At 39.6% G+C, this 26,549-nt stretch overlaps 1 protein-coding gene across 5 annotated transcripts in view; it reads left to right on the forward strand.

Annotated features, from left to right (window-relative positions):
- Positions 1-927: 927 nt before the first annotated feature.
- The window catches only part of LOC101158738 (non-muscle caldesmon), an 81,022-nt gene continuing 55,400 nt past the window's right edge, over positions 928-26,549 (forward strand). Inside the window, exon 1 of one of the 5 annotated variants that reach the window (XM_020714285.2) lies at positions 928-1,198. The gene's annotated coding sequence lies outside the window, so the exon portion shown is untranslated. The remainder of the gene's footprint in view (positions 1,199-26,549) is intronic. The other 4 variants (XR_002293119.2, XM_020714283.2, XM_011490919.3 and 1 more) reach the window with 4 other exon arrangements.

Below are 26,549 nucleotides of genomic sequence, written 5' to 3' on the forward strand. Positions count from 1 at the left end.
CTAATGTCAGGGAATGAAATTGCATGTTCGCTCGGCTCATCGTCAGCGAAAATTGCCTGGGTGTGAACACAAAAAACGTGGCGAAAAACGCTGGCAAATAACGCCTGGCGAATATTCGTCCCGGTGTGTACGGGCCTTTAAAGTTGACATTTTTCACCTATCAACTGTCTGTCCATTGTTTCAGCCTCAGTGGTTCAATTCTCCGCCAATTCCTTGTCATGGCTTTTTTTTTGCAAGCCATAATTATGACCTTGGACAGATAACTGTCCTCTGTTTGTATCACACTTGTTGGTAACAGTCCCACATATAGTATCCGTGGGTCAGCAGGTATTTCATACCCAGGAATGTCCTAGCGAGTTTTGATGATGCTTTGCCAAAAGGGATCAATTTTACTGCATGTCCAAAAGATGTGAGAATGGTTGGCGTTCAGTCCTCAGCTGTTTGCTCTTTATGTAGGGGCTGATGAAGAACCTTGTTATACTTTTCCACCCAAATTCTCTCCATTGTCTTTAAAATCAGCTTTTTAAGTAATATATTTATGTTAGATAGATAGATAGATAGATAGATAGATAGATAGATAGATAGATAGATAGATAGATAGATAGATAGATAGATAGATAGATAGATAGATAGATAGATAGATAGATAGATAGATAGATAGATAGATAGATAGATAGATATGTTTAAACTAATATCTATCTTGTTTTTTTACTTTATTATTTTTTTCTAAAAACTGTATGACTGTACGACATTAGGTTTGACATTTGTTTTGTTTGCATTTTTGTTTATTTTATATTACTTTAAACTATTTTTTTTCATATCCTGATTCTGACCTCAGAGACCCACGGAAGGGTGACTAAAAAGCGTGTTAATTACCCGCGTGCGTCAGATGAGGTGTCCGAGTGGTTAAGGAGATAGACCCGCGTGCGCAGTTAGGACTTCAGCCCGCGTCCCGCCTCGCGCGGTAAATTGACATAGTTCCGTTTTCCCCCGAGACTTTACAAACTATTTGAAAGTGAGGAGCCCGCTGCTGCCCGGCAGTGAAACAGCAGACTCAGCCGTGGATGTGAAGTTCGGCAGGGAGGAGCCTGAACGGGTTTTCAGTCTGCTTTCATCATCGAGCCCCGCGGAGGACCGATTGCAGCCTCTCCTCTCCCTCGACTTTTCGGCTCTACTTTTGTCCTATTGGGCTCAACAGGTAACCGCAGACTCTCACTAAGTGATTCCAAACTTTATTTGTATTGACAAAAACAAAAGAAGCGGCGGCGGGACAGTTAGGATGCTAGTTTAACAGCGGGTATCTGTCTGTTTGCTGATTCTGTTTTTCGGAGAACCCTGGCTGTGAGCCGCTCCCTCTTTTGTGAGCTTTTCTCCCAAACATTTACCCAACAGGGTAAGCAAAAAAAAAAAAATTGACCTTAGAGCTCAAGTAACGTCTTTCAGACGACGACGCTGCCATTATAAAAGTTTCTAACTGCGCACAAAGAAAAGCTGGGCGAAGTTAATCAGTCTGAAGGGGGTCGGGGGTTTCTCCAGACCTCATCCAAGCTCAGTGGCCGACATGACGCTCGTGATGTATCCGGAATCGGCTTTGCTGGCTGGCAGAGAATGATTTGGGGGTCCAAACTCGTGCAGACTTAAAAAAATAAATAAAATAAATATCGAATGTATTTTAACCTGTTGAACTTTGACACGTAGAAAGAGTCCAGACTTGGCCTGAGGAGTTCATTTGGCCTGACTATCACTGACTGACCGCAGAATTCATACCGAAATGTGTCTGAAACTTTATCACATCCAGGTCTGCTGCAGACAAAAACTACTAAAGGAAAAAAAGTTTTGGCTTCCAGATATCACATAACTCCCTCCGGGGCAAATGGTCTCCTCCACCTTCGTTGTAGTTGAGTTGAGCGGTGGTCTTTTGATGTTGGCTGAGTGGCACTGATGGGGGGGTTGCAGCTTTTGAACTTTCAGGCCAGATCCTGAATCACCACGAAGACTGACATCATGACAGATGATTAAAGTCTCTATAATATAATGTATGTGGCTCCTGCTTCTATGCTAACCTAGAACCTTCACATCAATACCACTTCAATCCATGGCTAAATTCATACGAATTTGTATTTGTCAGTGGTTAATATATGTGAACTTATATGTAAACTTATCTACAATATTAAAAAAAATAGTGTCCAATAGTTTTTTTTTCATGTGGTTCTTGGCACGTGTCACGCATTCTTGAATGTGCGTTTAGCCCATCCTGTTCACACTGCACATGCAGGGAGGGGCTTTTTCTTTTTCGTTTTCTACTGTTAACTAGCTCATCCCTGCCACCTACAGTTTGAGGAGGCCTGGTGCGAAGCGGTGCAAATTTTGCTCCAGAGTATTTCTTTCACATCTCTATTTTTATGGTATTTATAAGACTTGGCGTCGTAGAATTCCGGCCAGGCACAAACCGTAATTCATTTCTCCTCCAGAATCAATTTTCAAATGGTTGGCACATCTATAAATGAAAAGGGACGCCATCCATTTATCACCACCAAATCCAAGTTCCTGATTGGGCAAAGTTCTGCCTGGTTTATCTTTCAACAAGCGTTCAACGCCGTTTTCTACATAGAGACCAAACACGGATTTAAAAAGTTGCGTATCTGCATCTTAATGCGAAAGTTTTTAATGCGGATTTACGCTCATTAACATACTTTTGACCTGGCGTGACCTTAGCTTAAGAAGTTCTTACTTTACGCTTACACTTTACAGTCTTGTTGGTTTTGCTGTTTCAAAGCTCAGAAATTCATGAAAGTTCTAATAGGAATGCGCACTGATCAGGCTGCAGCCTTTTAACTTCCGGATTGAAGCGATTTTAAAAAGACATCTGGTGCTTGAAGCACAAAATGTACTTGGATGTAAAAAAAAAAACACTTAAATTTGGTTAAAAAAACACATTTTTAATTGGAATTGAAAATAAACACTATGGTTTCATTTTTACATTTGTTATATGGGGTGCATTTTATTTGTTAATCTTCTTTTTGACACAACAGCATGGGAAAAATATTTTGATTGAGGAGTAACTTTTATATTCTATGGCCTAACTGCCTAACATCCAGCGATTTTGAAATCTATCTCACCTAGATTCAAAAGCAGTAGAAAAGCCTTTTTTATGGCGCGAGGCTTGTTTGCATCACCCTCTACTAGGAAGTGTTATGTCACTAGCATAAATGCCTGCATAAATAGACTGCACACAGAAACATTAAATTATAATAATTATTAACCCTTTAACACTGCAGTTTTAGCTCCGGCCTTGACATTATTTTGACCATAACTCTCTTTTTTTTTTTTTTTAAACCCAATCCTTTGGAGGAGTGAGGGGCTGTAAGCTAGTGGGATATGGAGTGATATTTCTGCCACTATGTTGCACACAAAACTTTCTGAGTTGCAAATTAAAATATTAAATATTTGCTTTTCAATCATTATTATTTTTTTGCTTTCAATTTTTTTATGCTTTCACAAACTTTTTTTCAACATTTATGAATGAAAATAAAACAATAGTTCAGATACAAATCTTTAAAAGTGTAACTTCGGGCTGGACGGAGTCGGAGCTCGGACGTTTTTTCTGCTGCTGACATAAATAACTACAAAACTCTGTTTTATTCTAGCTGCTTTGCTGGTCCTTCTGGGTTTTACTCTGAGACAAACGGGCCAGAATGATTGAAAACGGCAGAATCCCGTTAGAACAGAACCGACACAGTCCAAAGTCCATGTCTGCCTCCAAGCACTGTCAATACCAGAGATACCTGATTGGTTAGAATCAGGACCAATCAGCAGCTGTTTGATGGCAGCTTTGTCACGCTAAACTGAAACTTATGTGAGCAAAATCAAAGATAGGAAAAAAGTGAGAGGACACACAACGCATGAGAAAACTTGTGTTTTGCCAACGGAAAAAAAGTTTTTGAAGCAAAAAAAACTTTAAAAGCAAAAGAAAAAAAAAAATTGAAACGCAGAGCTTGGGAACAGGGAGGCCATGCCAACGGTTCTGCCCAAAACTCGGAGGCAAATTTTTCCAATTTTGGCTAAAAATGTAAAAAAAAAAAGACCGCTAGTAACGCTTTGAATTTAGATCAAAAGATGACTGTTGGGAGACTTTACAGCAGGGGTGCTCATAAATAACCAAAATAATAAAAACATATTTCTAAAAAGTCCATCAGCGAATCAAAATCCTCACCGAGAAGTACGGGACTTGATACACTGAGCGCAAATTCTGTCTGTCATCAGAAAGTCGCTACTTGCCCCCCCACAGCACATCAAGTCCCCGGCAGAAGACCACTCCGGCCCACTGTGGTGTTTGAGGCCCGGATCGGCCTACGTGCTTCCGCAGTTCCCGCCTGATGGATCCGAGCCCACTATAGCTATATCTATCTATATCTATAGATATAGATAGATAGAGATATATAGATAGATCTTTAAGACATTGTCGTCTCAAAAGTAGCTCACATGCCAAAAAAGTGTGAGCACCCCTGCTTTACAGGGTGAAAACTGTCACATCTAAAGTGGTGTATTTCTTTTAAAAGTGACCTAGTCGCATTATTACCCTCAGGTATTTTCTGTGTTTGCTATTTTATCTTCCAGATCATTCTTCATAGCATAAAACCTTATTTTATACCCTACATCAAAAGGAGGAGGAGAGTTTACAGAAGTAATCAAGTTGTTAGACTAAGTTATCGGCTAATCTCTGACGTAAATGATAAAGTGAGTGTTTAGCTTTTCACTGCGTAAGTAAACTGATCCTTTGGCATGGATGATAATAGTAGTTTGACTTTTTGGAAATAAGTCTTATATTTACATTCAAATAATTTTTTATTTATTCAAATCTGGATGTTTTAATGTCTTCAAACTCACTTTTTTGCTTAAATAATTCAAATAAATAACAGAGGTGACACCTTGGGTCAGTTTTCCAGTTTTTTTTTAAATGTACTTTCAAATGTTAAAGTTGTTATTTTCCTTTTCACTAAAGTTGCCTTTTTAAATACACAAAAACACTGTTTGCAGAAGATGGTGTCATATATGGAATTAAAGTAGAGATAAATCCTTTATGATTTTTTTCTGTCATATTACCTGCTTTGTGTAAACAGTAATTTGCAGTTTTCCCTGCCAGCTGCAGCGCTAACCCTCTATTAGTTGTTTTTCAGTCTTAGCAAGCATGTTAAGACTCGCTAAAGTCCTCTGACACGGCTATTTCTGGACCAAAACGCACCTATTTCATTGCGTTTAGAAAGGGGGGGGGGTGAAAATTGGCCCCAATTTGATGTGCATGCAGAGGAATCTGGAGGTAATTGCAAAGAGCGATAAGAGGGGTTTGGCGGTGTGAGATGGGAGCCGGGGTTTAGGGCTGGGCAGGCAGGCAGGATGTAGAAAACACTGCCATGCATTTCCGGAGTCTGGCTCTGGACTGCGCTGTGCGGTGAAGGCTCTTAGCTCATTTTCTCCAATCCTTTTTGTCTGTTTTTCCGTTCCACGTTTCTCCAAGACTCAAGCGAGATGTCGGGTTATTATTTTGCCTCAATGTTATCACAACCAAATTAAACAAATGATGAGTGTGTTTTTTTTTTCCTGTAGTTTGACGCTACGTAACCCATAATCTACCAAAATATCAAATTCCAAAGCAAAAAAAGGCAGTTTCCGACAGATGCCTTTTGTCTTATTCTCCTTTTTTTTTTTTTAAATACCACTAAGTAGAGACAGTCAATCGAGTGGCCAACTAAATTTGAGAGGAATGGAAAACTGGCCGAGGCATTCGTCTAACTCAAGTGATCTGACTATTACATTTTTTTAAAGCGATTTGTACCTTTGCTGTGTTTGATGTTAAAGTTTTCCAAATGTGGTTCATTTCCCAGCAATCACACTCTGACATGTCAGTCTAAACACACGTTGTTTCTGCACAGCAGGTGCCAGAGCTATCTTCTGGTTTCTTTCCATAACATACCAGTAAAACTGTCAAGCACTTTTTTGGGGGGTTTCTGCAGGATTCATTTGATGCCAACTTCTTTATTGGACAGTATTTACAGCAGAACCACTAAACCTTTCAGGTTTCTTTTATCCAGTGTGTCATGACCACCTACTTTCTGCGATGAAAAACGATTAGGTTGAAGCTAGCTTGTGTCTTCATAGACAAAAAGAGCAGGAAGAGGAGGAGGCACAGCTCATTTGAAGTAATTGTGATTGACGTGCAGCTAAGGCTCATGGGATTCTGGACCCAGACGAGAGGCCAACAGCAAACTTGCAGTTCCCCCTAACTCGCCTTTGAATACGATAGCATGTAATATAAATGTACTGCATCCAGAACCACACACTAAGTTGTGTAATATGGTGACTTTGGATGAATGAGCCGATGCTGGCTCGCAGATTAAAGCTTAACTCCTTCGCTGCACCCCTGTAGTCTTCATTTTACTTTTATTTTACACAACTATTTGTGTGTTTTAACCCTTAAACATTGGAACTTTAGCTCCAACTTTGATATTCTTTCGACGACTGTAACACGGATTCTGAAGCAGAGAAAAAAAAACAGCCAGACTTTTTAGTACTGAGGTTTTTATGCAATTCCACACGAATGAACCCATTCTCTCGCGGAGTAAAGCAGACGCTTTTCCTTGCAGACTGAGCATGCACTGATGTATAGCAACGCAGTGTGAAGCTAACTGCTAAGGTTCCTTGTTAACCACATTGTGTTGTTTGTGTTGTCATCACAGAGCTTTAAAGGCAACACATCAGCCTTGTAGACAAATGTAAAATCACTTCAGCTAAAAGGGCTTTTAATTTCATTTTTCTGTTGGACTTCTTGGACTTGAAAGATGGTTTTTGATGATTCAATACGCTTCTTGATACATGTTCCACAAATTAATACATCAAACATTCAAATAACTTTGTGTTAATATGACACAGTCCAATACCTTTGACTAAATGGATGCAATCTTGATATTTATTATTCATTTGGCATTTAAAACTATAAATGAAAAGGACTTTTAACAGAAAAACATTTTTCTTCTTGCTGAGCACTTGAGTAAAATAAAATGTCTAAAGGACACAACAGCTTCAAACATTAAAATCCGGCATTTTGGGCCTTTAGACTGTTTTATTCCGTTTGGTTGTCAAAAATGTGTCCTATTACTCTATTCAGATATTGTTTGCAGTGTTGTGGGAAAAGGGTCATCATTTGTTTAGTGAACACAACACACATCCCTCATTGTAGTTCACCTTCAGCTAAATATAATTGAGCTGACTTGGTAGAAGCAAGCTGCTGATTGGACGTCTTTTGCTTGCATCACATGAACATAAAAAGGAAAAGACAGTAAAGACACAACAGGAAGAGAAACTGACACTTTGACAGGAACCAACAATTGATTTTATACGTTTTTACCAACACAGCCGTGTTTGTGGTTTTCAACAGATATTGTTGTTACTCCCAGCACTCGACTGATCTTTTTTTGATGACCTTTTACGTTCCTACAAAGTATGCAGATCCTCACAATGACTCCATCTTCCAGGATCCTTTATCTTTGCATCCTTTCCTCCCAAACAGTCAACGTTTGCAGTTTGAAGCTCTCTGTAAGCAACAAAGACACACGTTTGAGTTCCTTCTAGGGTTTAGTTACGCTCTAATTCAAACTGATTTGATAGATCAACCTCTTCCTGGTGTCATTTCTGACCTTAAATCGCGATCACTCGAGGCCAGATTGCTTCATAAACAGCATGGTATGTCAATGTTTGGTAATTGGCATATTGTTCCGCCATCTGCTCATAGCCAGATGCCAAGCTCTGCCAGAGGTTACAGAGCCATGATAATGAAAAAAACAAAAATCCTCTCTTTTACAAGGAGATGATTTAACTCATAAGGCAGCCTTGCTTTGCACTTCTAAAGGTAAATGCTGCTCTCTTACCTCCGTGGCCCACATTTCACTGTTCCTTTTTTACAGATGATTGATTGTGTGCGGGTGAGGTCAGTGCTCCTGATGTCATTCCCCAAAGATGCATGTTCTCCCTTTTGTTCCCAAACGCAGCTTATCCTGAGAAGTGTGCAACCTTGTTAAGGAAGGACATTTAGCCTTTAGGCTCCTTCTCATCTGATAAAACGAGTACAGGAAATGTCTCTTAGCTGATTGGCCTTGTGTTTTCCTTCGGCAAAGTCCCACAGGGACCTCAGACATGCACAGCGCTTTTCCCGTAGCAGAGAAAACCCCGTCTCCCCATATTAAATCTCCTTCTGCTCCTGTAATGCTGCACACACACCGGCAGGGGCGGCTCCAGGATTTTTTCTTTGCAGTAGCTAAGGTGTTGCTAAGTAACTGTAAGGAGTTGCTTATTTGCTTTTATGTCAAATTACATTACCAAGAAGGAAAATTACAGGAACGCACATTCATGCGATGCTAATTAATATCAGATTTTACATTTATTGTCTTGTCAATAGATTGACAGTTAACGCAGTTAAAAAAGTAAAGTCCGAAGACAGACGGGCAAAACTGAGTCCTTTACGCCACTTTTCCAGCCGATTTAAAAACCCTTTCGCGTGCCACGGCTCGACACCTGTGCAAAAATGTGTTCATAAGCTTGACGCCCCAGCGGCGTGTGGGAGGAGCTACCACTAAATGTTTTTAGCCGGATCGCTGCATGGAGCTGTGTCTGTGTGTCTCATTCAAATTCAAATTAATTTTATTTATATAGCACCAACAACGACAGCTCAAGGTGCTGTACATAAAAACAAAATCAAATGCAATAAAGTACAATAAGATACATTAAATTAGCCCCACACAATAAAATACACAAAGACAAACACCAGTGGAAAATAAATAAATGAATAAATAATAATATAAAGAGAAACCAGAAGGCGCCGTCTGCCCTGTCCTCCAATTTGGCAGGGGTGTCAGTATAAAACCCAAACACCCAAGCCAAGGGTGAGAAAACACTCGTAAACAGTCTAATAAGATAAATATGTGTTAAAATATCATAAAAAAGTATAGATTAAACAGATATGTATATGGTAAAATGTCATAAAATACAAGAATAAAAAATTCTAGAATAAGCAAAAAAAAAAAGATAAAATGGTGTGATAAAACATCATAAAACGTAAAACGATTGAAGAATAAATATATATGTGATAAAATATCATAAAATATAAGAGTTAAAAAATATATAAATGCCGATATAGATTAAACAAGTAAAGTGCTATAATGATGTAATAAAACATCATAAAACATAAAAAGACATAAAATCTAATTAAAACCTAATTTAAAAAGGTGTGTCTTAAATTTTTTTTTAAAAACCTCCACAGTGGATGAGGCCCTCAGATCCTCAGGTAGGATATTCCACAGACGAGGCCTCGCCGTGGTTTTTTGTCCTGACCCTGGGGACCTCTAGCAGGCCTGCACCTGAGGATCTAAGGACTCTAGGAGGTTCATACGTTAAAAGCAAGTTGGATATAAAATGAATGGAAGACACGGAGGATGTTTGGAGCCGTGACGTCAGTGCAGGTTGTTGCTGGTGAGCCAGATTTACAAACAAAAGAAAGGCCTATATTATTGAAGCCCTCAACTGTAGGAACCTGTTTTAATATGCAAAAATTTCAATTTATTATCCATGAAACATGTCCCACAACATGAACCTAACCCTGTTAGCATACCCTCTGCTTTTAGCGAAACATCGATCCTATTATTGATGAATGTGTAGAAAAAAATCAGAAAGGTGAGGATCTCCTTTTCATGAATTTTGAAGCCCAAGAAACTCAAGGAACAAACGCAAGCTCATCAGCGCCCTCTCTGTTAAGACAGTGCTACATTGCGGTTTTGTCACATTTTAACACAAAATAAACTAGACACACTTGACATTTAAGTGGAAAGTGATGACATGCAATACAATTTTGTACAGTGAACATTTTTTTGAATAAATCATTAGATTCATGCTTTTATATATTTGATGGTGCATCACATGCACACCAGGGGTTCAAGAACAAGCTAAACAGGCATTCTTAAACGGGCTTATGGGATATGTTGTTCACACTGAACTCCCTGATACTAGTGCATGTGGTCTCAGCTGAAAGAGGCTTGGTGCGAAATGTGCAAATCTTGCGAATCTTGCTCCAGATTTTACTTTCACATCTCTGTTGTGATATATGAAAGACTTGGTGTCATCATTCCACCCGGGCACAAACAGCAGTTATTAATTTCTCCTTGATGATCAATTTGTAAACGGTTGGCACTTCGCAAATGGATAAGGATGCTACTGATACCTCACAACCAAAACTGTTTTGTTCAACTGGTTTTACTTTCAACGCAAGTTCAGTTGCTGTGCTTTTTGAACGTAGAGCCTGAAAATGGCCGTTAGAACTTGTGTAGTGGACGCGTGTTTCCGAACCCAGTGTGACTGTAGCATAACACCAATCTCCTATGCCCGAAAAAAGAAGTTATTGCTGCTGTTCCCTTCTTTACTGGCTGTTTGCTTTTTATTTGCCCTCCTCCATCCTTACCACCTTTTATTTTCTTCCTAAAAGGGCCTAAACCTAAACAAATATCCAATCAAGAGCTCATCCAACCGCAGCTTCAAACTCATATTTTTAGGGGAATGGAGAGTTGAGGCAACAGGGGGGTAAAACGGTGACGTTAATCCCAAAGGAGCGTGTGAAAAATACCATTCAGTAAGTACACATGATCGGTGAGTTCATGTGTTTACACAGTTTGCAAGGTTAACCGCTCAATGAATTGCACCGGGAGGTGGTGGGGGGAACAGCAGACAGGCCAGTGTGTGGGTCAGTTATAGGGCTGCAAGAATTTATGCTTGTGGCTTCTCTGAATGTGCTGAAGTGTGTTGATCGTGAGGGACAACCCGGTAGAGGCAGACTTGGATGGCCGCCATCCTGGGAGTGAAAAGTGGCGAGAGAGAAATTGAGCATGTGGTAATGATGGGGTGGAAGACTTACCTCATCCACATAAAACAATCGCTGTGTCCTTACATGGGTATTCTTACTAGTCCGACTTCTTTTCTTTTTCACCCTTTAGAGGAGTTTTGTACTGTTTTAAAAAAAAAGCAATGTTGACACTCAGTTTGTGGTTTTTAATGATAGACATTTTTTTTAATGTTGGCTATGTTTTGTTATACTGTGCTGTACTCTGTTTACTTGTTTATCAACATAAGTTTATCGACTCAGTTCACCATGTGACCACAAGGTAGCTTAATACATAATGCTTTACAAGTACAAGTCGCATTCACACACTTATGCCGACTCTGCTGCCATGCAAAGCTGCTAACCAGACCACCAGTAGCATTGTGGGGTTCACGGTATTGCCCAAAGACACTTTTACACATGGTGGGAACCAAACCTGTGACCTCCCGATCAGATTCTACCATTATTGTACTGCTGCACTGCAAAAGCAAGTCACTCCCTATTCACTTCATAACATAACAGTCCAACTTGACAACAAAATATAAGCATATTTCAAGGATCTCAAAAGTGACCTGCACCACTGCAAAAATTTGCTCTCCCAGCAAAATACCGTATTTTCCGGACTATAAGTCGCTGCGGAGTATAAGTCGCACAAGCCCAAAAATAAATTATAAAGTAGAAAAAAACACAGTTAAGTCGCACTGGACTATAAGTCGCATTTTGACGTGAAATTTATTTGACAAAATCTGGGACCAAGAACTAATAACTTTCACAACCTCATGTGACACAACCATAGCAGACTGTTTATCTCATAATTTCACAGTAATTCTTTCTCAAACCTATTTATTTATTCTTTTCATGAAGCATCATTGGCCAACTAATACTCTGTTTTCATCATATTTGTTGAAACAGTTGTCATTTTTATTGCATTTCTGAATCTATGAAATCATTGGAACATAGAATAATATGTTGTTAGCCTTCAAGATCTTACTGTAAAAAAGGGTTTGCTGATTCTCTGAGTCACTTAACATACTCTTAACACTTAACATACCTCATACATCAAATTCACCCTCTGTTCCTCACAAATGAACATAACAGGAGGGTTAACAATGTATTTATTTCAATTTATTTTTAATATAAGTCGCTGCGGAGTATAAGTCGCAGCCCTTTCCAAACTATTAAAAAAAGGGCGACTTATAGTCCGGAAAATACGGGTAATCCGTGTTACATGCAGAGTCAGAATTCAATACTCGCTACTTCCCATTGCGAACTTTTTAAAATGTTTCCCAAGTAAATGTTTGCACCAAATAATCCATGTTTATTAGCCCTGCATTTGATGACTTTCTTTAATGCTCCCCCCCTATTGTGTGCACTTAAAGTCCACAATGTGCCCCCCCCCCCAACCCATGGTCACTCATGTTGGTTCATCTCCGTGTAACATTTGGCTAATGAAATGGCGGTATGTGACGATTTTTAACAGGATCTTGACAGAACTGGAGTATAAACCTGCTGGACTTACAGCAGCAACAAAGGGTTTAATAAAAAGCGTTGATTTAGAAATAACTGCGTCATCAGATACTGATGCTGTGACTATTATGCTATGATGGTATGCTAATGAGATTTGCCAGTATGTGACCACAGACTATATTTTCATGTACCCAACCTTAGGACGTGTTGGATAAACATGACAAAATAATTAATTGGAAATTAATAAAAATTGTATTTTCTAAATATAATAACAGACATGAATCAAGTTTGCATGGAACATTAGAGAGCCGGTAAAAATATAAGATAAGCAGTCACAGGAAAACAGGTTGGGAGAAATCATAGTTGTCAACAGTGATTGTTAAGTACTAAATCCCTATTCTCTACTGCTTTCAAATCAGCTGAAATAATGTCACTGGTGCCTGGAAAAGGCAAATAAAGGGCTCTAATTTATAAAATGTTTCAAATACCTTTTTTCAGTTTAAATGATTTTTATAAACTATAACTGCACTCAATATAAGATTTTATTAACTTAATACTTTGTGTAATTCTTACTATTTTAACATATTTTTTAAATCTACACTAACAGTTCTAAGTTTGGACATATTTGTCTCGTTACGATAATTCAACATTGTATCCAGCTAAGTTGCTCAAGGTGAAAAACCATCTGCCAGAGACAAACAAAACACTTTGTGGCACCGCGCAATGATCTATAGGGGTCAGTTTGGATTATCGGCACCATTGAGCTAAATGTGACATCACATCTTGGCCTTTTATAAAATGTGCAAGTGTGAGGGATCGAGCGGCCAAAGAGGACAACAGAAGTTTCACAAAAATGAAAATTTTAATTTTCTCAAAAAATGTAAAAAGATGAACAAACTGGGCCCGTAAAAGAGGTCAACAGAAACATAATTAACTCAGGCAGTAACTTTAACTTAACCAACTGAACAGACCAAGTAACAGAAACAAACTGACCTAACCAAAGACACAACAGGGGAACATATATAGTGGCTGATCAGACCACTTGAGAAACATGGGGGGGAACTAACATGACTACAAAAGACATTTAACAAAGACTATAAAGACAAGACTAAACACAAAACTTGGCCTCTTAGTGGAATAGAAAAATCATCAAAAGTGGAACAAAATGAATAATGAACAACAGAAGCAAAGCAAATAAACATTAAATAAGTCCATTGGTTTCTCCCCTGGAGGCTTCAGTAGATGGTGCCTTCCTAATTGCCTGGCTGGAGTATTTAAAGGCTGTGAAGACTTGAGCTCCTCCTTTGCCAGTCCTCACAGCACAGCTCCAGGAGCAGAACCTCAGCCACACCCGTAGCGACCAGTAGCCCCCTCAGCACTGGCAACTCAAAAACAGGTGACATTAATTAAACAAACCAAAATAAGTAAACTAAACAAGTGTCCATGTGCTAGAAATTATTGAAAATAAATAAATGTATATTTTAACTCAAAGAAATGTGTGCATTTATTTAAGAATAAAGAATCTGAAATAATAAAATTAAAAAGAAAGTGTGCAATGCTGAAGGGAGGTTACCGCCATGTTGTTTGTGGGTGTGGCAGGGTATGCTGCCATCACAGCAAGTTACACACAGTTGCATAAAAATTAACCCCACTTTAAGATTTTTTTGTTATAAATTAGGAGTTTCTATAAAAAAGACTGTTAAATTTAGTTGGAATTTTAGAAAATTGGTGTGTTTGGGGGCTACCTGTATACCATACCCCTAGTGGTTTCTTGTTGTACTTTCGTTTTGAAATATTCAGCCATGTATCAACCTTACTAAGATTGTTCTGTCAAACTATATTTCAAACTATATTTGTCAAAACATTTGTCAAAAACTGTCCAACTATATATTTATTCTCTTCCTATATTCAGAAAAATGTGTTTGGAACGTCATATCTTGGCAAGATGGGGACTACCTCTAAGAAAAAACCATGTTTCAAGTGTTGTGTCCATTTAACTGCAATCTTTTATACCTTTTAATGTATTGAAAGATTAGCTTGAGTTTTACTCAAAGGAATTGTGATCAAAGAAAACAAGATGGGATCTGAAGCAGAGCGGAAAACCAACAGAACTTTTTTGATAAACCATCAAAGTCTTAAATGGTTTATTATGGTGGTATCGGTTTTGATTTTGCCACTTGATCTGTTTGATTAGCTCAAACATTTTTGGGGGCGCTTGGAATCAAGTGTTTTCTAAACCAGTTGTCAGGGATCTGCATCCACCTGAGGAGTCGGGTCGAGCAGCAGGAGCAGCACAGTCCAAGGTCTGTTTCTCTGGAGCAGGGGTAATTGTTTAAAAGTGCTTTTGTGGAGTGCACTCCTCGTGCCTCCTAATCAATTGCATACTCTGGCATTTACATACAAGCCTCCAAGGGTTGCTCAGGAATGCATTATAAATTATAAGCCATGCGAGAGGCAGAGACCCGTCGTTAGTGAGCCAGTCGGTTCTCGCCATTTCTTTCCACTACATGTCACAGTCCTGTTTGAGTCACTGTGGGGGGTGCAAAAGATAATAAGTATGTGTATAAGCTGTTAAACTTGAGGATCTGGAAGGTAAAATAGCTGATTCTAAGTCAAAACCGAATGTTTGGACTCCCTTTTTTGATAATCTCCTCCTGCACCTTTGAGATACAGATACCTACTAGAAATCCAGCGTTCCTATCTATCTGGCTATCAGCGGCGCCTTCATGGATTAGGTCTGGTTTCATGGATTCCTTTCAACATGCATCAACTGCTTTGACAATATTTGTCTCTAAACTCTAACTTTGGTCTGGCATGGTTACAAGAAGAGGAAAAAAAAAACCATGGCCTCAGAAAAGCATTTTAATCACAGCGCGCTCCGTAGGGACAGAGGCTGGCATCAGAGAGAGCTCTTTACCTCATCAGAGCTCTGCCAGTGGTGATTGGTAGAAACACTCAGTCAGGTTTTATTGAATAACCTCAGCTTAGAACCAGTGGGGCTTTCCTGTAATAGAGCCGCAGAGGTGACAGCCAAACGGCGCTTATTAAACTGAAGGCTAATTCTTACTCCATGTTGTGCAGCAATCTCACCTTGTAGAGGGCTTATGGTTTGGCTTTACAGCTGTTGACTGTTTAATGACCGATTTCCATCTGTGCACAGATATCCTTTTAAACTATTTAAAAAAAAACACATAAGCATGCATTTTGGAACCTTAACGACCGCTTGAACTGTAGCACAGTGAGTAGCTTAGCTTACTGGAATCGACTTTTGCATCTTTTCTGCAACAACAGAGCCCAGCACTTCAGGAGTAAAAGCAGCGGGTTCCATCATCTTCGCTTATTTACACAGTACACATTTCTGCCTACAAATTGAGCATGACGTCTAATGGAGTGTGAGCATGGATTAATTATCCCTGCATTTACACTAATGGCTCCTTCTCCTCTGATTAATGATGACACATGTCACAGCGGAGCAGAGCACGACCAAAAACATAGGAAGATTTCAACGCCGGAATAAGATCTCCTATAAAGCAACGGTCAGATATTAAATCTGACAAAAGTGTCAGCTGGTGATCAGTGAGGTAATTTGGATGGGAACTATTGCCATTTGATAGAGTATGAAGTCTCTGGGCTGATATGGTTTTAAATGAAATAGATGGCTTTGTTTTTGGTTTGTATAGCTTTGGACGGTGGGCTGCATGTTGGTGTAGTGGTTAGCATTCTTGGCTCACAGTAAGGTCTTGGTTCAAATCTCGGCTGGGTCCCTTCTGTATGGAGTTCACATCTTCTCGATATATATATATATATTTTTTTATCCTTTTGACCATGGTGTACCTTAACTTCACCCAACAGTAAATGGGATGTGTTCCAGCAACCCTGTGATTCCAAAAGGGATTAAAAGGGAAAATGAATGGATAGATTTTTGAAGGTTTGTTGGGTCAATTAAAGCAGAAGGGACAGATCCAGGTGAAACTAAACACTCTAAATAGGATCTAGTGCTACACAAATGTAAACATAAACACTAATTTTATCATTGAGATGTTGAGTCCAATAAGCTTGCCGTACAAGGGTGGAATAATGGCAATTATTACTTCAGTTTTTTTTGTGGACTTTTATATGCTTTGGTTATTGTTTCTGTTTATAAAGTAGATGGTCTATGGTAAGTTCTTAAATAGAAGTCCTAATTCTTTCTGTGGACAACTGTCAATTCTGCTATTCAATATTAGCTTCTGAGACTCTTTTAGTAAGTCAAAGAGATGCTGTGGAGTTGGGATGTTAACAGCATTTCTATGAATTTGTCAGTTTATTTAATGCTTCTCTGGGTTCATTTTTAATGTCAGAAGACATTAAAAACTGTTTTTTTTGTTTGCCATCAGTTCAAAACTGTTTTCTAACTTTTTTTCTGCCTTTAATTGACCTTCTCACAAACACGACAAGAACATGGACCGACCAAGAGTTTGAGCTGAGTATTCATTTAAGTGAATGCTCAGCTTGAAAGATTCGCATGTGAAAACAGGAGCAGGGGTTGACATAGCCCAGAAATTTGCACTGGCCCACAGGGCCAGTAGTTTTTGAAAGTTACTGGCCCGACACTGCGCACAGCGAGACCCGCCGCTCCGCAGGTGCTTGCAACTTTAGGGGGGTCCGGGGGCATGCCCCCCCGGAAAATTTTAATATGGTGCAATTTGGTGCATTCTGGTGACATCTAGCACTTATTTATACACTATTCAATGACTAAAAATAGAGCATATCAAACTTAAATCTGCTCTAGTCTGTTGCAGATGTTTTGAAGAGAGCGCTGCAGTGTAGTAGGAAACACGAGTTAAGAAGTTTTCATGCTGCTTCTAATCACTGCTATTTCACATTTGTTCCTAATCAATAGTTAAGAAGTTTTATTGACTTTTTTGCCCTGACTGCCTTAAGGTTCTGCTTTTTGTTCCTGTTGCAAAGTTACATTTACTTTTTAGTTACTTTAGTTACCTAATTAAATTAAATAATTGAAAAATTAAATACAATTAAATTACTGAGATCATTCAGCTAACTAGAAATACTTACTGCTTACAGTGTTGTAAAGAAAAACAAAATTAAGTAGTTTGACCTTATACTCCATTTGAGTCTGAGATTCAGGTATTTGGAGTTGCCTTTGATTCTTTGACATTCAGCTTAAAGCTTAGTGCATACAGTTTCATCTTCAATGCATTCATTAAATATCTTGCTGTCCATAGTACTAATTCCACCCGTCACTCCATCTAACATATTCCTATCTATTCCTGCCATGTCTTCCACATCTCTGACATGCTTCAGTCTCTTTTCAGTGACGGTGTTGGATTTATGATCATCGCGGTGAAAAACCACCAGGGGGCGCGCTGATATGTGTGTCAGTTTAAATATATCTGCCTAAAATGTAATAATAACCCACTGGCTTGTTCCTTCGTTGTTGCTGTTTAACATTGTTTAGTATTGAATTGTTACATTCAATAAAGTTTGAAAAAAAAATTGAGTGAGCGCGTGCCGCGTGGTGCTCGGCAGTGACAGCCGCGCGCGCAGGCGGGAGAGGAGGAGAAGAGTGATAAAAGGTTTCCCATAGAAACCCTTGAAGTCTGAACACAGGACTAGCAGAAAAAGTGAATTATAAAGACGAGGTAAATCTACACGTTTTCGCAAAATATACTTTATTGTAAAAGGTGAAAAATGTATTAATTGTTAGATATTTTAGTGGCCCGAGCGGACAAGTAAAAAATAAAGTCTTGTGGTCCGTACTGCTCGAAAAACAGGACCGGGCCAGCGGACAAATGGCTATGTCGAGCCCTGAGTAGCAAGTCAAGAGAAGCTACTTTCCCCAAGCCTGGAGAAAAAAAAACCTCACTAGCGCATGCACTGCATGAAGCCCCACCCCCCTAACTTCTGCTAATTGCCTCTATGTAGCATTTTGGCGGCTGAAGCATGAATGAAACGTGACGATTTTTACCAGGTTCCAGACAGAACTGTTGGATAAATCTATTGGACTTAGAGCTGCAGCAGAACGTTTAAAAAAAATAAAGTGTTAATTTGGAGACAGCTGTGTTGTTAAGCACTGATGCTACGATGCTACGCTAACAAGCTGTTTCTGTGCGTCGCCTACATGTAATTGTAGATTACAGCAGATACCTTCACATTTCTGCCTGTCTGTGTCTCATTACATTGCATTGACGACACGGAGGATGTTTAGAGAACAGATTTATTTATTTTAAAAAGCACAAAAGCATCCATCGTATTCACGTTCATTCACATTATCCTGATGGTACGCCCTCAGTCATCTTGATGCAAAAGCCGCTTCCTGCCGCTACTTCCGTGTCTCTGTGAGCATTCAATAGGGGTAAAAATAAAAGCAAGAATGGTCGATCTGTTATTGTCTCGATGAAAATCTGAAAAATATCACATTAAGCTGGCTGCTTCACCTAAAGCACTTACCTTTAGCTCGTAGCATAACAACAATAGCAGTACGTCACGTTTTCCAGCATGCTTTGCGGCCAATGAATGACTTATGACGTGAATAATTATTGCGTTCGAACGGATTAATTATTGTGATCGAACAAAATAATTATTGTGTTCGAACGTGATAATTATTGCGTTCGCAAGAGTTAATCATTTTGAGGGAACGGAATAGTATTTTGAGGGAACGGAATAGTATCTTGTGGGAACGGAATAGTATTTCGTGCGAACGAGATAATAATCTGTGGGAACAAGATATATTTTAATATCTTAATGTCAGGACACGGGCTCCGTAGCAAACATTTTTACAGCTTGTATTTAGTTGAACTATATGTTAGAGCCAATTTCCAAAGTAGATGTTAGAAGAAAAGTCTTTGTTAAATTTATTCCACTATTTGTCTTTTTCTTTTTAAAGAAAGTAAAAGCAGGGAGAAAACAATTTAGAGATTTAATTTTTCCGCCATATCGCCCAGCTCTAGCTAGAATTTAACAGAAACGCCTGCTAGAATCTTACTTTATCTTACCATTTTATCAGACGTTGCATTATCTAAACTGATGTGGTTTGATGGAGATATAAAGTGATACTAACATAATTATCCTGACTCATCAGTGTAAAGAACAGCATAATTGGAAGACAAAATAAAAAGTTTATTTGGTGACTGCAAACATCTTTTCTTATCTCAGCAAAGCCGGACATAACAAATCTTGTGAATTAGAAATATGAGCAAACAAAGCAGAGATAAAGAGAGATATAGAAGTATTGGTCATCTTCAAGTGGTTGGTGTAATCTATACTAAAGAAGACTTATGGGACAGTCAGTGTGACATAACACCAGGAAGAGGCTATGAAAGCTAATTATCAGCATATGAGCTCAGAAAGTCCTGAAGAATCACTCTTAACATGCTAATGCTGAAGCAGTGAAAGACAGAGAATCATTTAGAGGCTTTTCTTCTCAAGAAATCTAATACCAAACAGTCCGTTTTTTTAGTTAACCCTCTTTTTCCTCGATGTCCAGCTCTTCTTCTTTATCTGTAACTGAATTAGAGCTGTTTTGTCATCTCCCCAGTCTAACTGGTGACTGCCCTAAGTTGAGCCATTTTTAAAACACGCTTTGGCAGCTCTTTGTAGGCAAAACTACATCAGAAAGATCCCACAGGTTTTTGTGACCATCTCTTTACGGGGGCAGAGTTCACACTGCGACAGTCTCTGTTTTTCACAGAACAGCAAAGCAGGAAAAAGGAAGTGTTGAGGTGGACACATAGGGGGTCGGAGAGTGTCTGAGGAATAGGCCATCCTTTCTGTCTGGCCTCATTAAGCCTGCCTTAATGAGAAACAAAGCCCCCCCACCCCCAACTCGTCTCGAGAACAATAGCTTCTTGTTCTCAAAGAGTCAGCGTCCCATGTTTGATGATGCCATGCTAGACTTTTCAGAAACCCTTTTTATGCCCAGAATCCCGCGGTGCCACTCACTCCAGTGACAGCCACCTCGGAAAATTGGCCCCCATTAGTTCAGGTTAGGCTTAATGACCAGCAGTGGTACTAGCCAAGCCAAACTGTGCAAAAGGGCTCCAGGCAGACCGAAATGAAACGCCCGTCACTCAAGCCTCTCAACATAAACACAAAGTGGGTGGTGGGTTGAGTTGGTATGTCTGCGGGTGTATGAGGGTCTTCAGATGTGGATCTGTAGAGGTGACGTATTTTCCCCCCCTGGAAAACGTGGACGAACCCCCATGGACAGATTAGCGCGGGAGGAGGAGGGGGAGGAGGAAAGAGGAGTTTGTTCCTGGATTTATTCCCGTTCCCATTGCTTCTACTTTGTGAACCAAAAGAAACCTTGCAGGAACCTTAACAGAGCTACTCGGAAAAGCCTTCTAAGAGCATGGCGCTATTAATTACAATTTCATGGCTGTCTGATGTATGTTATTCTAATAAATTTAGGAATTAGCAGGCTTAATCGCTGCACATTTATTAACCCTCTGAAGCACAATTTTACCCCCAATTTAGTGGGAAATGCCACATCCTGCTAATGATGATTGCATCTTCCTTGGTCTCACTTGCGAAGATTTAGGAAAGAAACACCTACATGTAAAAAAAAAGGCGTGCAAATGCTCAATGCAGCGAAGACTAGGAGTAGTTTGTATTTTGGGAAGCTTTAGGGTTCCCTAGCAACCAAAATCGCAGATCAACTGTAAGAGAGTAGATTCGGATGAACGTTAGCGTGTTTCTTCTTAATTTGCCAGCTTTAGCCTTTTACACTGGAACTGTCGCCAGTGACACCAAAATAACACACACTCTTTTACACACTTTGACCATTTACACGATCAACATAAATCAGCTGATTCTGATGAAACACATTACTAACCTAAAGTATTGCATCACCGTGCAAAACCACTTTCCTCTGTGACAGAATCAGCTGATTTCCGTTGGTTGGGTAAACACTTCAGTACTGTAAAGTTTTGCATATCAGCGCAAGGCTGCTTCTATTTACTTCAGAATCTGCTGGAATTACATTAATTGCGTAAACGGTTACAGACTTAAGGCCCGTACACACCGGGACGAATTTTGCCCGCGATATTCGCCGAAGTTTAACGCCTCGTGACTAAACAAAGGGCACCAATGTGAGTGTGCACACCGACGCAAAAAACGGGGCGCTCAAACATCAAACTGCCTTTCTGAGCACATATACCAGCGAAGAAGATAGACGCCAAGTAGCGTCTACACTGCCGCGAAGAAATAATGACGGACATTCTAAAATTTCCCCGAACCAAGCACCAGTTGGAGCAACTGGTGCTTGAAATATTCATGTTTTCTTTGTATGATTCTGACAAGCGTGTAAATACTTGCTCTCTTTTTCTGAGTGAAAAGCGACTTTAAGAAGCGTAAAGTTGCGCAGCGCCACCTTGTGTAGAGGAGTATTTCTGTTTTACATTAAGCGCCATCTAATGTCAGGGAATGAAATTGCATGTTCGCTCGGCTCATCGTCAGCGAAAGTCACCTGGGTGTGAACACAAAAAACGTGGCGAAAAACGCTGGCGAATAACGCCTGGTGAATATTCGTCCCGGTGCGTACGGGCCTTTACGGTAGTCAAAAGCATTCAAACACTGGAGCTAAAGATCCGGTGTTAGAATTCACACCTGTAATGGAACTCTTTAAAGGCCTGAACTGTGTCTTTTAAGAGGGTTAAAGGTGAGCTTGTCCAATGGAAATGGGGCACACACACCAAATGATGCTATTTCAGTTCCTAGCAATGTGATTGAAGCGTGATTAATGTAATTCAGCAGGAGTGAAACTATCTGCTGCAGAAGAAATGAAATGGCAGATGCTATGTGTTGCTTTTGTATCGATCAAGAAGAAATGGACTTCTGCTCTGAATGGCATGTTGTGAACATTTTTCCAGAGAGCAACTCTTTGTTTGACCTTTTCTGGACAAAAGTGGACACAACTGAAAGCAGTCAGCTTCTTCTCGTGGTCTGACGCTCATGAGATGACACATAACACAAGCCTGCTGAGTTGTGGAGTCTGTCCCGTGTAGTTCTGAACCCGTGCACACCTGCAAGAGAGCACGTTTGGCACCTTAGGACCCTGGCTTAGGCCTTTCACCCTTTAGGACGGGGAGAGGGGGCAAAAAGATGTGCTGCCGTCCACATTGGCTGCCTGCCACATTAATAACAGTCAGCACAGCTATGCACGAAGATGAGATCTGGTAAAGCGTGTAGATTTCAGCCGGGCTAAGCCCCAAAAGGGTCTGTGGAATGAAAAGAGTGGAATGTATGGTTTGGGCGGAGCTCTTTCCCTTCATGTGTTTTTGGAACTCAACACCACAGATGGATGGCAATGTTTGCGGGAGAATGCCAATATTTTACTTGCCCTGTCCTTAGCATGATGTGTCACGCCCAAATCATTCTAATAAAGCTATCCTTAACATTTCATGTTAATGAAGGCCATATAACACAGCCACTACATACATTTTGTGCATTTTCACGTATGAAATTTCTGTGTATGTTAATTACGTAAGTTAATTACGTATGTAATTCCATATTTAGTGATGTATGTAATATGTATTTCTTGTGTTCGTCATTTGACGATGTGCGCAGATGTCCGTCAAGGGTTTTGGGCGTTAATTCAGTTTTGAGCTGTTCAAAAGTTTTGGTTGGCTGATAATTATGCAGTTTACGCGTATTTTACGCAGTTTATACTCACTTTATAGCATGCTTTTCACACATGTATCACGGATGTTACTTTTAAATTGCGTAGAAGGTGCATGTCGTGTTAAAATGACGTAATTGACTCACGAATAACAAATGAATTGCAAAAAACAGCGTAATAATCACGCAGTTTTCATGTTCTACGTTAAATGAATGTGTTCTTTGCGTGGTTTAGTCATACTTCTTCTTTGGTTTTAATAGATGCATGTTTCAAATAAGAACCAGAACTTTTCCCGTGTATATTCAGGTATGACCAATTTTCATATGTGCAATATGAGGAAAATGTACGTAGCTGTGTAGTAGAGCCTTTAGATAGCTTCTATTTGAGGTCAAAACATATAACGTTCAGCTCAGGACTCCTTCCTTGACGATGATTGGTTAAATATAAGTTAATCCTTTAAGACCAGAGGTTCAGCTCCAGTGTTAACATTCTTTCGACTACTGTAACTCTTGAACCATTAACGCAATTAAGTTAATACCGGGGATTCTAAAGCTGAGGAAAGTAACCTTGCGTTGATATCTAACACTCTACAGCAGGGAAGTACTTACGCAATCCATGTGAATTGGCTAATTCTGTCGTGGAGAAAAGTGACTTTCACATAAAAAATATAAAAATTTGCTTTTCTCCGCGTCAGAATTACCTGATTCAAGTTGATCAATAGTCGAAGAGTGTGTTTTATCTGTGTGTCACCTACGGCATCTTAAGTGTCAAAAGGTTAAAACGGTAAGCACAAGTGGCCGATCGTATCAGCTGATGCAGATAAAACAGCGTTTTGGTTTTTTTTTCTGCCCCAATTCCTTTTTTTTGCAGTAAGATTGACCTTAAAATTGCGTTCAGGGAGCACTCCACCTCTCCACATCCCGTGTGAGTAATAGGTCTACTAGTTCAGGTCATCTGGATGGCTCCCCACCCCCACCCCATAGCCCACCCGCTCCCTTAATCTTCTCCCCATCTTTCTCCAGGAATGCAGCCCCTTATTTTAAAAAACACCTTGTCATGTAATACCCCTTGAAAAGCCTTGCAGCGCACTTCAAAAAATTGGCATTCCACTGTGTGATTTACCGACTTGTGTGTTAAAACAAGGCAAGGAAGATAAGGATTTATTGCTTTGTGTGTGTGTTAGTGTGTGGGGAGTTGATTTAAATAAATAAGTGATTTTCTTTGTTTTTTCCTCATAAGGTAAACTTGCATCTGGCTTTTTTGTTTTTTTAATTCGGTTGTCATGTTTTCAGCAAGCTCTTTAAGTGCTGGAGCGTTGCATCATGCTTTGTAGACTGCATCTACCCTCATGTATGTTTCCATGTAAGGGTATGATGGGAAGGCATTCTCCCTTTGTGTGGGTTTGAGTCAGCCACATAAATCACTCCTCAGCTTATATTCTTTCTCTCCCCCCACCACCACCACCTCCCCATCCCTTCCGATTTTCTCTTTTTCTTCTCGTCTCACCAGAGTGTAATTTCTTTGCAGCCACGGAGGGAGCCCCCACGTTTGCTGCGACTGCTTTTACAGGAAGCCTGTCACAAATGTTCAACAGATCCATTTTCTTTCCATTTCTCCTTCTGTTGAAGAAACACATAAGGAACCTCTCAAGATTTATGACAAAAGGCATTTTTCCGATCCGTCCATTGATTCTGTTGTTGTAGTCTGCAAACCAAAGGGTGGCGGTAGACTTTTGAGCTCCGGTTGTTTGAGCATCGGCGCGTGTCTAGATTGACGTACAGTCATTAAAGTTATAGCTAGAACATCTTTCGCACTAAATGTCATTTGTGCTTTATTTCCGTTGGTTTTCCCAGTCTTTTCCTTTTAGCTCTGCTTTATTGCCATCAGCCGGACAACACGTTTTCAAGCTACAGTGTCAGCGGTAGCAGTTCTTCCAGCAAAGCTCACCATATATCAGCGTGCTAGCTCCACAGTCTCCCTGGTCAGCTCACTAGTAGCAGATTAATGTCCTGTTGTGCAGACACAGACTGCTGCACAGGCCTCATTTACTCTGACTGAAGGCAGGTATCCCACATGGGCTGTCTGGGCGGAGGCTGCTGTCAATAAACCAGTGTCAGTATGGGACCGATTCCAAACCATTTTTCTTAGGTTTTATTCCTTATCTGTCTGACACTTATTTATTTACAGTGTGACCCACTAAAAGGCTAATCTAGAAGATGCTTTGCTGCTCATTGTAATTGCTTCTTTAGTTCTGAACTTCAGAATCCTCAGATGAGTCTTCCTGAAGACCAGAATCCTGCAATAACACGGCCTGGATGACTCAGTCTCTACAGACATAAAACAGAAAAAGACTGAATATCATCTTGTCTTATTTAAAAAAAAAAAGGCAAACAATTGGTGCTATTTCTACCTTATTCAACCCCATAACATTCCCACATGTGGGCCTTATCAACACGCATTAATGGCGCACCAAAAAGATTAAAGCCCGGTTGATAAACCTAGATGTATTATTTAACGGGCTGTTTTATTGCATGTCAACAGCAAGGGTGCGGATTTATTAGGACTGGTTGACATTCCGGATATATTCTGATCTCGTCTTTTTTTTTCTTTTTCTCTTTTCTTCCCAAGGACACACTTACATAAGCGTACCGCAATGATAAAAACGAATCCTTGCTGGATCCCAAGGAAAAAAAAAGGGGGGGGGGGGGGGGGGGGACATGTTTTTATTAATCATTTTCCTCTTCGGTGCTTGGCAGCCAAGCTAAGAGTGTCTATTGGAAAATGTGTTGAATTCATCAAAGGATGTTTCACTCCCAAACAAACTGACCTAGTAGAATGCTAATATGTCTACTTTAACAGATCAGGCTTAAACATTGAAAGAAGTGAAGCATAGCTAACCTGCTAGGTGACAAACTCTGTGGATAAACTAGACTTTTTGAGTTTCATTTTATTTTTATTTTTTTGGCATTTTCTTTCTCTTGCAGTTGGTTATATGAACAATTATGAGTCTCATCCTAATAAAAACATTTCCTATCCCTGGAATTGAAAAAAAAATTCTGTCAAAGAACTAGCATGTAGAAAATTAAGCTAATAAGCAGATGAAGCAAATTTAAGGTAACATTTGCCTTTTATTTTACTATGTTGCATAAATATGTCCTGACATTTTTTAAATAATGCATAGTAAAAATGTGATATTTATTTTAAAATATGATTCAAAACAAAGATTAAAGTCTAGATTTTTCATATAAGGTAAAGGATTAAAGTACTGTAATTTCCGCACTTTGTCAAGGAGCCAAAAAATGCATTATAAAGAATAAAAAATCATTTTTAAGCCACACTTTTGGGAGAAATTTATGTCATAATACGGGAACAAGAATAGACATTTTAAGGCAAATCATAGTAATGGAATAGATAATAATAGACGGAATATATGCACGCTTCACTGCCGTACCACATTGGTGCTTAATTAGCTTTATGAATGAGGGTAGATGGGGGCGGAGCTGGCAGCGCAGACTCTTCCTGGAAGGGGCTGTTCCTTACTTTCATAAC

Source organism: Oryzias latipes, chromosome 23 (genome assembly GCF_002234675.1).
Source record: "Oryzias latipes chromosome 23, ASM223467v1".
In the NCBI taxonomy this organism is placed as follows: Eukaryota; Metazoa; Chordata; class Actinopteri; order Beloniformes; family Adrianichthyidae; genus Oryzias; species Oryzias latipes.